The following is a 16,205-nucleotide window of genomic DNA, read 5'->3' as shown; positions in this document are numbered from 1 at the left end:
GCTTTGGCCCATGCGAAATCCTCAAACTCTCGTTGGAAATTCAGTCTGTGCTGTAATTCCCTAATCTCTCCCTCTGTTTCTAATATCTGCCTTTTCACTCTCTCTTTTTCCCCTTCAAGGCTCCTGTCTCCTATCCTCTGCCTACATTCTCCGGCACCCTCTCTTTCGCTACTTAACTCTTGCTCTCCCGACAAGTTACCTTCTGCTCTGGCCTGTTCAGTTCCGTGCCCATATAACAAAGATTTCTGTTCATCCCTTTTTGCTTTTAATTCCTGTAACCCTTTGATCTCTTCTTCTATTTCCCTTTTCTCCTGTTCTATCTTTGCCCTGTCTTCTTCTATTACTCTCCGTAGTTCCTCCTGCTCCTTTTTGTGATTCTTTCTTTCCTCCTCGGTATCCCAGATTTTAATTGCTCCATTTAGATCCACTCTTCCTGTTATCATCGGACACTGCTTAAGGGTTTCTTTCTCATAATAGGGAGGAGGTTTTTCTACGTCTTTCAGGTCTGGGTATAGAGCCGGAGCCGGCTCCCTGTTATGCTTCTCCTTCTCTTTATCAGACTGCTCGTTTCGTTTCTCAGTGTCTTTTTTACTTACTATTAATATACCTCCCATCTTTCTTAATCTTTCTCCCTCCATCCTAAAGAGTTTTAACACTTCCATTTCTTGTTCCCATTTTCCTTCTCTTTTCTTAGATTTATCTTTGGGTTTGTGATTTTTAACTAGCGCTCCCATTTCTTCACATAAGCTTACATCAAATGTTCCTTCTCTTGGCCACTTCGTGACCAGTTCTTTAGTTCTTTTTTCCCATTTCTCTGAAATTTCCGCGATCTTACCTTGACACACCGGGAATTTTCTGCTCAATATTTCTACTGCTGTTCCTTTCTCTGTCATGTTGTTCTCTTTTTCCCTTTTTCTATTATGGTATTTTTAGAATCTCCCGTCTTGCCTATTTAATAATATTATTTCTCTAACTCTATTTCTATGTCTAGCCTTATGGTTTATCTCACCAGCGTCTGAATTCTCTATCAAACTATCTTTGTCTCTTACTACGTTCTGCCTGTGCAGACCCCTACTTAGGGCGGTATCCACAGAACCTTTTACACTTCCCCTATGCAGACCCTTACACTTCTTAAGGCGGTATTCACGAGGATTTTTAATTCTCCTTCCCTGCCTGTTCAGCCTTTCGTTTCGTGCGAAGCGGTATCCACAGGGACTTACCAACACCACGTGGAATTTTCTTACTTAACTTATTATTACTTTATTCGTACTTACCCCCACTGCAGTGTTCTTGATTAATCCTCTGAGCCTCCTTTTATCCCCGATTCTGCCAGATTCTTTGGATCGGAGAGACATTTCGGCAGTTGCTTCACACTTCTGAGTCCCCGAGACCCCCCAAAACCAACAGAATTCTTAGTCCGAATTATCGCAAAAAGCGCTCACTTTTTTCTTTGGGTCCACCTTAATTCTGTTAGCCCCGTGAGGGTCCCCGAGGGACCGGGAAGCGTCCCAATCTGCCGTTCCCTTCCTTGCGGGTCTCTATCCGATCCTGTTCGTGACGCCAATATCATCCAGGGAAATTTTTAAGTCTGGTCTTATATTATCACATAGACATGATTTTAGGAATACATATTTAAAACTTGAATATAAAACTCAGTAAATCTGTCCTTGTGTTTGTGAGACATATCTCTTTATAGGTGATCACATTGATGCTAATTCAGAACTACCTCTGCTTCCAAATCGTAAAACTTGTCCCCTCATTGCAGAAGACAACACAGAGAACTAGTGACAGGACACGTAAAGATAGAACGCAACAGTGTCTTAGCTGTAGTGCATCCTTTATTTATCTATGCCGACAAATTTGCTGTTTAATTAATTACTTTTCTCTTCAAGGCAATATGGAATATCCAAAACAACAATGGAATCAACAGGGAGATGATTATCCTGAAATTTATCTTCAAGGCTTTTATGAAACATATTCATTAAACACTTTTCTCAATAATCATGCAGATTACTTTCACCATCAGAATTATTCCGACCACTCTACAATGTCATTGAGCAGGAGGTCACAGAATTTTGAACTAAGTCATGAGGGATCTGCACCTCATGTAATTTTACACCAACAGCTTGAACATTATCAACAAAGCCACCAATTACAAAGAACAGGATTTCCTGTTGAAAGTATCACATCCTGTGGCCACATCACACCAAGGCTTGCCTGCTTACGGAGCTGCAGCAGAACCTGCAAAGCAAAGTGAAACTCCTAGAACATGTATCCTCGCTCTTGCCATGATGATAGCTGGCATTCCCACTGCCCCTGTGCCCACTGTGAAAACCGAAGATATGGTGTTGGCAGTACAAAAAATCAGAGATGATAACCCAAACCTAAGCAGTGACATAGATGAGATGCTGAAAGTTAAAAGAGACAGAAAAGAAGCCTTTATGAATGATTCACCTTTGCAGATGAAAGTTAACACTACAGATGAGAGGATCAACTGGAAGAGAATGAGAGAATGTACCATTATTTATCCTCAAGTTATGTCTTGCTAATAGAGAGTGGAGATCAGTCTGTTACAAAGAAAGTCAAATCACTTAACCTAATGCACTCATGAACGCTTGACCTTTTAGAACAAGTTGGCCTCTGGAAAAAGAAGCTACAATTGTCGCAAATGATACTACTTATAAATATGTTAATAGAGTTCCTGTACTTTAGAACAGATCATTTGAAATAAATCTGTATATGATTGACTAACATTTTACAGTTCAGTTTTTTCTAAATTATTTTTAATTTTGTGTAATAATTGTCAATTTTCAATATATTGGCTATTATTCCTCATTGGCAATATGATCTGTAAGTTTTTATTATTAAGACAAGTACAAACTTACTGATTAAATGGATAAAGTAGTCTCTAGTCTTAAGAATGCAAATTAAGCATTAGAATGAGCACATGGATTCTTCAATCACTATAATTCCAACTGTTGCAAATATAAATGCTCTGCACAAAACATTGCAACTCTTGTTAGTGCTGGGAAAATCAGTTCCACATGCATCATAAACATAATGGATTCTGCAGATTCTGCTGGAAATCCGGAGTAACACACACAAAATGCATCTGCACTAGACATCAGTCCAGGGTTCGAATCTGGCTGGCTCCTTGCACTTGTGCTGGGTTGAGCTTTGAGCTTGCACTCAACCTCATAAAACAGCCAAACACTACAGAAATGGCAAGGTTGCCGCCCCCCCCAATGCACCAAACAAAGCGGGGGGGGGGGGGAGGAGAGAATAAAGCACACCAAAGCTTGAGGAACTCAGCAGGTCAGTTTGCAACTACAGAAAGTAATAAAGAGTCGATGTTTCAGGACTGCATGTTTTCCATATGATTCCTGTATCTTTTTGTCATTCATAGTTCCCTAATCTTGCCACATTTTGCTTTCATGCTCAAAGTCAGTCGAGTTTATTGTCAAATACATAAAGTCATAGAACACTACAGCACGGAAACAGTCCCTTCTGCCCATCTAGTCTATGCCAAAGTATTATGCTGCCTTGTCCTATTGAAGCCTTCCATCCATACACCTATCCCAATTTCTATTAAATGTTGAAATTCAGCCTGCATCCATCACCTCTGCTGGCAGCACGTTCCATGCTCTCACCACCCTCTGAGTGAAGTTATCCCTTATGTTCCTCTTAAACATTTCACCCTTCACCCTTAACCCATGAACTATAGTTCCAGTCTCACCCAACCTTAGTGGAAAAAACTTACTTCCATTTACTCTATCTATTCTCATCATAATTTCATATCCCCATATCATATCGCTAAGGCATACACTTATAACTTACTCAACATTTCTCTATAATGCAGGTCCTCATGTCCCAGTAAATTTTCTCTTTCAATCTTCCTGATTTATTTCTTGTAGGTAGGTGACCAGAACTGCATAAAATAGTCCAAATTAGGTTTGACTACAATGTGCCAAAAGTTCTCTTTGTGACCCTGTCTACTTGTGATGCCACTTTGAAGGAATTATGGATCTGTATTCTCAAATTCCTTAATTCTACTGTACTCCTCTGTGCCCTACAATTGACTGTGTAAGTCTTAACCTGGTTTGTCGTCCCAAAGTGCAGCATTAAATTTCATCTGCCTTTTTATTCAGCCCATTTTTCCAAATGGTACTGATCCCGCTGCAAGTTTTGTTAGCCTTCCTCAACGTCTACTATGACCGCAATCTTGCTGTCACCTACAGATTTGCTGATCTAGTTTACCACATTATCATCCAGATAATTGATACAGATGACATACAATAATAACATCAATCCTGTTAACACACCAAGACACAGGGCTCCAGTCACAGAGGCAACAATCTATAAGATCATAAGACATAAGAGCATAATTAGGTCATGGAACGAAGTCTCCTCTGCCATTCCATCGTGGCTGATACATTATCTCCCTCAACCCATTCTCCCGCCTTCTCTCCATAACCCTCGATGCTCTGATGAATCAAGAAACAATCAACCTCCACTTTAAGTATACCCAATGACTTGGACTGCATGGCAATCTGTGGCAATTTTTTCTTCATCTCTGCACTAGTTGGATGTCCAGTTAGAATATGGAGACTCCCAAACTATAAGAACCATCCTCTCCACATCCGCCTTATCTCTATCAATTTCGATAGATTTCAATGAAATTCCACCCCGTACTTCTAGACTCCAGCGAGTACAGGCCCAGAACCATCAAATGCTTTGAATAAATTAATCCTTTTATTCCTAAGATTAGCATGAATCTGGTCTGGACCCTCTCCAATGCCAGCATATCTTTTCTTCGATAGGAGCCCAGAACTGCTCACAGTACTCCAAGGTCTGCCAATGCCTTATACAACCTCACCATCACAACCTTGTTTTAGTATTTTAGTCTCTCAAAATGAACGTTAATATCACACTTGACTTCTTTAACACCAACACAACCTGCACGTTAATCTTCAGAGAATCCTGCACAAGGACTCCCAAGACCCTTTTCACCTCTGAGTTTTGAATTTTCTCCCCATTTAGAATGTAGCCTATGCCTTTATTCCTTCTACCAAAGTGCAAGACCATGCACTTCCCTACACTATATTCCATCTCCCGGGAGTGGGGAGAAGATGGCGACGTGACGGCAGCGCGCGCGGCCATTTCGGTGACGATATCTGTTATCTGTCAAGTAGGGGACTGTGCACAATCATGATTTGATGGAGACAGACATGAGAGTACGGAGGAAAATCTGGAAAATTTCTGAAATGTCCGCTTCGCTGCTGCTGCTACTGTGTGGTAACCAGAATCTCTGGAGCTGAAGGCCCCGAAATCCTCAGCTTCGTGTGTTTCAGCAGCCGGGGAGAGGTCGAAGGCGCTTGGCAGAGGATGGCTCTCGGGAGGCTGTATCGGAGGGGCTGGTCGGAGGCTTGAAGTTTTTGGACGGACGGACTCAGTGTCGGCTGTGGTCGGCTGCTTCCAAGGTACTAGCAAGTTGACGGTGCCCGGAGGTTTATGGCAGGGAGTTTCTCTCTTTTGCCGCCTGCTATCAGGGACTCGGGAGTCAATCGACTCGGGACTTTGAGACTTTTTTTTTACTGTGCCCATGGTCTGTTCTTCATCAAATTATGGTATTGCTTTGCACTGCTGTAACTATATGTTATAATTATGTGATTCTGTCAGTGTTAGTCTTTGGTTTGTCCTGTTTTCTGTGATATCACTCCGGAGAAACATTGTATCATTTCTTAATGCATGTATGCATTTCTAAATGACAATAAAAGAGGACTGAGTGTTCTCATAATCTAATCTGCCAATTGTTTGCTCATTCTAAGTCCTTCTATCAACATCCTGCTTCCTCAGCACTACTTGCCCCTCCACCTTTGTATCATCTGCAAATTTGGCCACAAAGCCATCAATTCCTTCATTTAAATCCTTGACATATAACGTGAAAAAATTTGGTTCCAGTACCGACCCCTGTGGAACACTGGCAGCCAAGCAGAAAAGGCCCCCTTTACTCCCACTCTTAGCCTCCTACAAGTCAGCTCATCTTCTATCCACGCTAGTATCTTTCCTGTAATACCACAGGCTCTTGTTAAGCAGCATCATGTGCAGCAACTTGTCGAAAGCTTTGGAAAATTCAAGTAAACAACATCCACTGACTCTCCTTTGTCTATCCTGCCTGTTATTTCCTCAAAGAATTCCAACAGATTTAATAGGCAAGATTTCCCCTGAAGGAAGACATGCTAATTTTGGCCTATTTTGTCACGTACCTTCAAATACCCCAAAACATCATCACCCTGAATAATAGTCTCCAACATCTTTCCAACCACTGAAGTCAGGCTAACTGGCCTATAATTTCTTTTCTTCGGCCTCCCTCCCTTCTTAAAGAATGGAGTGACATTTGCAATTTTAGTCTTCGGGATGATTCCAGAATCTAGTGATTCTTGAAAATTCATTATTAATGCCTCCACAATTTATTCCCTCTCTTGGGTTGTAGCACCAACTTGATTTTCCTAATCTGCTTGCATATTGATAAACCCCTTTTTACATGTCTTTTCCATTTCCCAATGTAATTTGAAGAGCATTTGCTGAATACTGTAATTTATAACCTCATCCTGAAAGCCAAGTGACTGAACCCTCTTGACCATCCTCTCATGTGGGACCTTGTCAATGCCTTTGCTGAAGTCCATGTAAACTGCATCCACTGCCTCTCTTGCATCAACTTTCCTGGTAACTTATTCAATAAACTTGTTTAGATAGACCTACCACACAAAAAACTAATGTTGATTATCCATAATCAGTCCCCATCTATCGAAATATTTATATATCCAGTCCCTTAGAATATCTTCTAATAACTTACCCACTCCTGATGTCAGAAACAGAATCAGAATCAGGTTCAATATCATCGCATATGTCGTGAAATTTGTTGCCTTTATGGCAGCAGTACAATGCGATATATAATAATTCCCTGTTGATTACAGCCTTTCTTAAACAGCAGAGCAACATTACCCCATCCTCCAGTACGTCATGCATCTTAAATACCTCTTCTAGGGCTCTAGAAAGTTATGCACTCACCAATCAAAGACCTTATCAGGCCCTGGGAACTTATCCAGCCCAATTTGCCTCAAAACAGTGAGCACCTCCTACTCTGTAAATGTATATGGCCCACGACCTCATTGCTGCGTACCTCACTTCTATAGACTCCATGTCTATCTCCCAAGTTCAAAATTCAAAATAAAGTTATTATCACTGCACGTTCATGTCACCACAGAGATTCTTTTCTGCAGACATATTTAGCAAATCTATAGAACAGTGGCAGTAAACTATAAGCAAACTGTGCAAATGCAGACAGAAATAAATAACAAGCATGAAGTAACAATATAACAGAGTCCTTAAATGAGTGTAGCTTTTGTTCAGGAGCCTGACGGTTGAGGAGTAGTAACTGCTCTTGAACATTGTGTAGTGAGTCCTGAGGCAGCCGAACCCTCTACCTGTTGGCAGCAGCGAGAAAAGAGCACGGCATGGGTGGGGAGGATCTTTGATGATGGATGTTGCTTTTCTACAGCAACGTTCCATGTAGATGTTCTCAATAGTTGGGAGAATTTTTCCCGTGATGTACTGGGCCAATTCCATGTCCTTTTGTAGGATTTTCCACTCAAAGGCATTGGAATTCCCATAGCAGCCAGTCGGCACACTTTCTACCACAGATCTATAGTTTTCCAAGGCTCTTGATGACATGCCGTACCTCCGCAGACTCCTGAGGAAGTAGAGGCACTGTCGTGCTTTCTTCATGATAATATTTATGTGATGAGTCCAGGATAGGTCATCTGAGATAGCAACACCCAGGAATTTAACGTTATTGACCCTCTCTACCTCTGATCCTCCAATGAGTACTGGTTCATTGACCTCTGGTTTCCCTCTCCTGAAGTCTGTCATCAACTGTTTGGTCTTATAAGTAAATACAGATGCAAAAAATCCATTGAAGGCCTTCCCTATTTCCTTCGGCTCCATGCATAGATGATCAATCTAATCTTCTGGATTAATTTTGTACCTTACTATCTTTTTTCTCTTAATATATCTGGAGAAGCCCTTGTGATTCACCTTCACCTTGCCATCTTTTAGCCTCCAGATTTCTTTCTTAATTGCTCTCTTACATTTCTTATGCTCCTCAAGTATCTCATTTGTTCTACCTACCTGTACCTGCTGTGTACCTTTGTCTTCTTTTTAACCAGGCCTCGACATCTCTCAAAAATCCAGATTCTGACAGGAACAAATCATTTCTGTACTTTCAAAATTTAATTTTTGAAGGCCTCCCACTTACTAAACATACCTTTGTCAGAAATCACCTGGGCAGGTAGAAGCAGGATGATTTGGTAAATTAATGTGTGACTGAAAAGCTGGTTCGGGGGCAGGGCTTCAAATTCATGGATCATTAGAGTCTCTTCTGGGGGAGGCATGACCTGTTCAAAAGTGACGGGTTGCACCTGAACCTGAGGGGAGCCAATATTCTCTAGGGCAGGGTTGTTAGAGATGTTGGGGAGGCTTTAAACCAATTTGGCAGAGGGGTGGGAACCTGAATGAAAGGACTCAGGATAGCACCGATAGTAAAAAGCAAAGACAGTGCGCAGTCAGACTGTCAGGAAAGGCAGACAGATGATGGGACAGAATTGCAGCCAGCAGGGTGCATATCAGGGTATTAGGGATACAGAATCAAAAGGAGTAGCCAATGCAGTACTCAAAGTGTTATATCTTAATGCATGGAGTATAAGAAATAAGATGGATGATCTTGTTGATCTATTACAGATTGTCAGGTATGATGTTGTGGCAATCAGTGATTTGTAGCTGAAGGATAGTTGTAGTTGGGAGCTGAATGTCCAAGGTTACACGTTGTATCGGAAGGATAGGAAGGTAGGTAAATGGGCTGGCATGGCTCGGCTGGGAAAGAATGACATCAAATCAGTCGGAACTTGTGACTGATCTTGAATCCTTGTGGGTTGAGTTAAGAAACTGCAAGGGTAAAAGGACCCTAGTGGCAGTTATATACAGGTCTCCCAGTAGTAGCTGGGATGTGGACTACAGATTACTACAGGAAATAGAAAAAGGCATGTCAAAATGGCAACGTTAGGATGGTCTTGAGAGATTTCAACATGAAGGTTAATTGGGAAAATCAGGTTGGAAATGGATCTCAAGAGAATAAGTTTGTTGAATGCTTAGTAGATAACTTTTTAGAACAGCTTGTCATTGAGCCTACTAGGGAATCAGCTATACTGGATTGGGTATTATGTAATGAACCAGAGGTGATTAGGAAACTTAAGGTAAAAGAACCCTTACAATTGAGTTCAACTTGAAATTAGATAGGGAGAAAGTAAAATCTGACATAGCAGTATTTCAATGGAGTAAAGGAAATTACAATGGTATGGCAGAGGAATTGGCCAAAGTAAATTGGAAGGAGCTGCTGACAAGGATGACAGCAGAATAGCAATGGTGTGAGTTTCTGGGAAAGTGAGGAAGGTGTGGGATAGATGTATTCCAAAAATGAAGAAATGCTCAAATGGCAAAATAATACAACAATGGCTGACAAGGGAAATCAAAGCTAATGTAAAAGCAAAAGAGAGGACATATAACGAAGCAAAAATTAGCGGGAAGACAGAGGATTGGGAAGATTTAAAACCCTACAGAGAGCAACTAAAAGAATCATTAGGACGGAAAAGATGAAATATGAAAACGAGCTAGCAAATAATATGAAAATGGATAGTAAAAGCTTTTTCAATTATTTAACAAATAAAAGAGAGATGAGAGTGGATGTAGGCACAAAATAATCTGCAGATGCTGGGGTCAAAGCAACACTCACAACACGCTGGAGGAACTCAGCACGTCGGGCAGCATCTGTGGAAAAGATCGGTCGACGTTTCGGGCTGGAACCCTTCGTCAGGACTGTAGGGGGAAGGGGCAGAGGCCCTATAAAGAAGGTGGGGGAGGGTGGGAAGGAGAAGGCTGGTAGGTTCCAGGTGAAGAACCAGTAAGGGGAAAGATAAAGGGGTGGGGGAAGGGAGGCAGGGAGGTGATAGTCAGGAAAGGTGAGGAAAGAATAGGGGAAAACACAATGGGTAGTAGAAGGAGGTAGAACCATGAGGGAGGTGATAGGCAGCTGGGGGAGGGGGCAGAGTGACATAGGGATAGGGGAAGGGAAGTACTGGAAGTTGGAGAATTCTATGTTCATACCAAGGGGCTGGAGACTACCTAGACGGTATATGAGGTGTTGCTCCTCCAACCCGAGTTTAGCCTCATCATGGCAGTAGAGGAGGCCAGTTATGTTGCTGCTTAGTCAAGGCACGGAGATCCAGAATGGGGAAGCTACCATGTGTTTCAGCTTTATAAACCTCTGATCAGGCTACATGTGCAGTATTGCATTTAATTACAGTCACCCCATTTCAGGAAGGATATGGAGGCTTTTGAGAAGGTGCAAAGGGGTTTTACCAGCATACTGCCTGGATTAGATGGCATGTGGTATAAGGAGAGTTTAGACAAATCTGGGTTCTTTTCTTCAGAGCAGTGGAGGCTAAAGGGAGACCCAAATGAAGTTTATAAAATTATGAGGCATAATTTTAGATATCTGTTATCTTTTATCCAGAGTTGAAATCTCTGCAGAGCATTTGTGATGAGAGTCCTTGACAAGATAGGTTTGGACCCAGTTGATGGGGTATTCAAGGCTAGGATCAGAATCAGATGTGTCCTGAAATTTGTTAACTTAGCAGCAGCAGTTCAATGCAATACATAATAGAGAATAAATAAATAAATAAATAACAGTATATGTATATTGAATAGATTAAAAATCATAAATAATATATATTAAAAAGTGAGGTGGTGTCCATTCAGGAATCGGATGGTAGGGGAGAAGAAGCTGTCCTTGAATCGCTGAGTGTGAGCCTTCAGGCTTCCGTACCTCCTACCTGATGGTAACAGTGAGAAAAGGCATGGCCTGGGTGCTGGAGGCTGCCTTTCTGAGACACCACTTCTTGAAGATGTCCTGGGTACTTTGTAGGCTAGTACCCAAGAAGGAGCTGACTAAATTTATGACCTTCTTTCAGTCCTGAGCAGGGGCCCCAAACATAAAAGGCAGTGATGCAGCCTGTCAGGATGCTCTCCACGGTGCATCTAAAGATGTTTTTGAGTGGTTTTGTTGACAAACCAAATCTCTTCAAACCCCTAATGAAGTATAGGCTCGGTCTTGCCTTCTTTATAGCTGCATCAATATGTTAGCACCAGATTAGGTTCTCAGAGACCTTGACACCCAGGAACTTGAAACTGCTCACTCTCTCTACTTGTTATCCCTCTATGAGGATTGATAATGTGGTCCTTCGTCTTACCCTTCCTGAAGTCCATCATCAGCTCTTTTGTCTTACTGACACTGAGTGCCAGGTTGTTGCTGCAACACCACTCTACTAGTTGGCATATCTCACTCCTGTACGCCCTCTCATCTCCATGTGAGATTCTACCAACAATGGTTGTATCATCAGAACATTTACAGATGGTATTTGAGCTATGCCTGGCCACACAGTCATGGTGTAAAGAGAGTAGAGCAGTGGGCTAAGCACATGCCCCTGAGGTGCACCAGTGTTGATCGACAGCAAGGAAGAGATGTTATTACCAATCCGCACAGACTGTGGTCTTCTGTTTAGGAAGCTGAGGATCCAATTGCAGAGGGAGGTTCAGAGGCCCAGGTTCTGTAAGTTCTTAATTAGGATTGTGGGAATGATGGTATTAAATGCTGAGCTACAGTCAATGAACAGCATCCTGACATAGGTGCTTGTGTTGTCCAGGTGGTCTAAAGCCCTGTGAAGAGCCATTAAGATTGCATCTGCCATTGACCTATAGCGACAATAGGCAAATTGCAATGTGTCCAGGTCCTTGCTGAGGCAGGAGTTCAGTCTAGTCATGACCAACCTCTCAAAGCATTTCATCACTGTAGATGTGAGTGCTACTGGGCAATTGTCATTAAGGCAGCTCACATTATTCTTCTTAGGCACTGGTATAATTGTTGCCTTTTTGAAGTAAGTGGGAACTTCCAACTGTAGCAGTGAGAGGTTGAAAATGCCCTTGAATACTTACACCAGTTGGCCGGCACAAGTTTTCAGAGACTTACCCCAGTGCTCCATAGTGGCCTTTGCCTTGCAAGGGTTCACCCTCTTTAAAGGCGGGAGGAACTTGTTCACCAAGATCTATGGGACAATAGTGAATATCAAACTGAAATCCAGAAGCAGTGTTTTGACACGCGCCCTTTTTTTCTCAATGTGCAGGCCAGATGTTGTGGATCTGTCGTAGATTGATTCTCTCAGCTTGCTTATTGCTGAGTATCCAGTCTGACAGGAATGGGGTTTTTGATACATTCCTTTACCTGCTATTCCTTTACACTTGAATCCTAGGAGGACCAATATCCTGGCGGGGAGATTTGCGAGGGCTACTGAGGTGACTTTACACTAGAATGGTTGGGGGGTGGGAATCAAATTAAAGAGACTAGGAGAGAGGAGGTTAGTTCACAACAGAGGGATGGGAACAAGTGCAGAGAGACAGAGGGGTATAAAATGAGGGTAGAAGCAAAAAGTAGTAAGGTGAAAAGTAAAAGTGGCAGGCCGGCAAATCCAGGGCAAAAATCAAAAAGGGCCACTTTTCAACATTATCATATTAAGGCTAAGAGTGTTGTAAAAGCGAGCCTGAAGGCTCTGTGTGGCAATGCAAGGAGCATTTGTAACAAGGTGAATGAATTAAAAGTGCAGATTGTTATTAATGATTATGATATAGTTGGGATCACAGAGACATGGCTCCAGGGTGACCAAGGATGGGAGCTCAACGTTCAGGGATATTCAATATTCAGGAGGGATAGACATGAAAGAAAAGCAGGTGGAGTAGCATTGCTGGTTAGAGAGGAGATTAACGCAATAGAAAGGAAGGACATTAGCTGGGAGGATGTGGAATCGATATGGGTAGAGCTGCATAACACTAAGGGGCAGAAAACGCTGGTGGGAATTGTGTACAGGCCACCTAACAGTAGTAGTGAGGTTGGGGATGGTATTAAACAGGAAATTAGAAATGCATGCAATAAAGGAACAGCAGTTATAATGGGTGACTTCAATCTACATATAGATTGGGTGAAACAAATTGGTAAGGGTGCTGAGGAAGAGGATTTCTTGGAATGTATGTGGAATGGTTTTTTGAACCAACATGTCGAGGAACCAACTAGAGAGCAGGCTATTCTAGACTGGGTATTGAGCAATGAGGAGGGGTTAAGTAGCAATCTTATCGTGAGAGGCCCTTTGGGTAAGAGTGACCATAATATGGTGGAATTCTTCATTAAGATGGAGAGTGACATAGTTAATTCAGAAACAAAGGTTCTGAAGTTAGAGAAGGGTAACTTTGAAGGTATGAGACGTGAATTAGCTAAGATAGACTGGCAAATGATACTTAAAGGGTTGACGGTGGATATGCAATGGCAAGCATTTAAAGATCGCATGGATGAACTACAACAATTGTTCATCCCAGTTTGGCAAAAGAATAAATCAAGGAAGGTAGTGCACCCGTGGCTGACAAGGGAAATTGGGGATAGTATCAATTCCAAAGAAGAAGCATACAAATTAGCCAGAAAAAGTGGCTCACCTGAGGACTGGGAGAAATTCAGAGTCCAGCAGAGAAGGACGAAGGGCTTAATTAGGAAGGGGAAAAAAGATTATGAGAGAAAACTGGCAGGGAACATAAAAACTGACTGTAAAAGCTTTTATAGATATGTGAAAAGAAAAAGATTGGTTAAGACAAATGTAGGTCCCCTACAGACAGAAACAGGTGAATTTATTATGGGGAGCAAGGACATGGCAGACCAATTGAATAATTACTTTGGTTCTGTCTTCACTAAGGAGGACATAAATAATCTTCCGGAAATAGTAGGGGACAGAGGGTCCAGTGAGATGGAGGAACTGAGGGAAATACATGTTATTAGGGAAGTGGTGTTAGGTAAATTGAAGGGATTAAAGGCAGATACATCCCCAGGGCCAGATGGTCTGCACTCCAGAGTGCTTCAGGAAGTAGCCCAAGAAATAGTGGATGCATTAGTGATAATTTTTCATAACTCGTTAGATTCTGGACTAGTTCCTGAGGATTGGAGGGTGGCTAATGTAACCCCACTTTTTAAAAAAGGAGAGAGAGAGAAACCAGCGAATTATAGACCGGTTAGCCTAACATTGGTGGTGGGGAAAATGCTAGAGTCAGTTATCAAAGATGTGATAACAGCACATTTGGAAAGCGGTGAAATCATCGGACAAAGTCAGCATGGATTTGTGAAAGGAAAATCATGTCTGACGAATCTCACAGACTTTTTTAAGGATGTAACTAGTAGAGTGGATAGGGGAGAACCAGTGGATGTGGTATATTTGGATTTTCAAAAGGCTTTTGACAAGGTCCCACACAGGAGATTAGTGTGCAAACTTAAAGCACACGGTATTGGGGGAAGGTATTGATGTGGATAGAGAATTGGTTGGCAGACAGGAAGCAAAGAGTGGGAATAAACGGGACCTTTTCAGAATGGCAGGCAGTGACTAGTGGGGCACCGCAAGGCTCAGTGCTGGGACCCGAGTTGTTTACAATATATATTAATGACTTGGATGAAGGAATTAAATGCAGCATCTCCAAGTTTGCGGATGACACGAAGCTGGGCGGCAGTGTTAGCTGTGAAGAGGATGCTAAGAGGATGCAGGGTGACTTGGATAGGTTAGGTGAGTTGGCAAATTCATGACAGATGCAATTTAATGTGGATAAATGTGAGGTTATCCACTTTGGTAGCAAAAACAGGAAAACAGATTATCTGAATGGTGGCCGAGTAGGAAAAGGGGAGGTGCAACGAGACCTGGGTATCATTATACACCAGTCATTGAAAGTGGGCATGCAGGTACAGCAGGTGGTGAAAAAGGCGAATGGTATGCTGGTATTCATAGCAAGAGGATTTGAGTACAGGAGCAGGGAGGTACTACTGCGGTTGTATAAGGCCTTGGTGAGACCACACCTGGAGTATTGTGTGCAGTTTTAGTCCCCTAATCTGAGGAAGGACATCCTTGCCATAGAGGGAGTACAAGGAAGGTTCACCAGATTGATTCCTGGGATCGCAGGACTTTCATATGATGAAAGACTGGATCAACTAGGCTTATACTCGTTGGAATTTAGAAGATTGAGGGGGGATCTTATTGAAACGTATAAAATCCTAAAGGGATTGGACAGGCTAGATGTAGGAAGATTGTTCCCGATGTTGGGGAAGTCCAGAACGAGGGGTCACAGTTTGAGGATAAAGGGGAAGCCTTTTAGGACCAAGATTAGAAACGACTTCTTCACACAGAGTGTGGTGAAAATGTGGAATTCTCTGCCACAGGAAATAGTTGAGGCCAGTTCATTGGCTATATTTAAGAGGGAGTTAGATATGGCCCTTGTAGCTAAAGGGATCAGGGGGTATGAAGGGAAGGCTGGTACAGGGTTCTGAGTTGGATGATCAGCCATGGTCATACTGAATGGCGGTGTAGGCTCGAAGGGCCAAATGGCCTACTCCTGCACCTATTTTCTATGTTTCTATTCAAAGCACTTCATGATGATTCCACTGGGCAAAAGTGATTTAGTTGTGAAAGTGTCAGGTTCTTTGGTACAAAGGAGCTGGTGGCTGATTTGAAACATGTGTGGACAGTAGACTGAATGAGTGAAATGTTGAAAATGTCTATGAAGATATCAGTGAGCTGGTGTGCACACTCCCCTAGTACTCAGTCCGGGATGTTCTCTGCCCAGCCACCTTATGGGGGTTGCCTCTCTGCAGAGTGCATCTCATGTCTGCTGCTGTCACAGAAAGTGGCTGCTCACCTCGGAGGAGGTAGCTTTCCTGGCTGCTGTTGTTACATGCCTGGAAGCATACAGAAAAGTTATTTAAAGCTTCAGAGTATAGTTGACACTATTTTTTATCTTGCACTGTCAGGAATGCTCTTGATACCCAGCTGGAGATTCCTGATTTTTTTGTGTGTGTGTCAGTGGTCTTTGCCCTCTGTATGCCTAGCTGGTTTCGCCGAGCTGCTCTAAGAGCTGACGTGAAGGGAGCACACCTTTGCATTCAGCCAGGGCTTCTGGTTGGGATTTGAGATGACTGTTCCTGAAGCACTGACCACCCTCTACACAATTACAGATGTAGCGGG

This window comes from Mobula birostris, chromosome 15 (genome assembly GCF_030028105.1).
Source record: "Mobula birostris isolate sMobBir1 chromosome 15, sMobBir1.hap1, whole genome shotgun sequence".
In the NCBI taxonomy this organism is placed as follows: Eukaryota; Metazoa; Chordata; class Chondrichthyes; order Myliobatiformes; family Myliobatidae; genus Mobula; species Mobula birostris.
The sequence above is the reverse complement of the archived record's forward strand: the minus strand, read 5'-3'. Positions refer to the sequence as shown.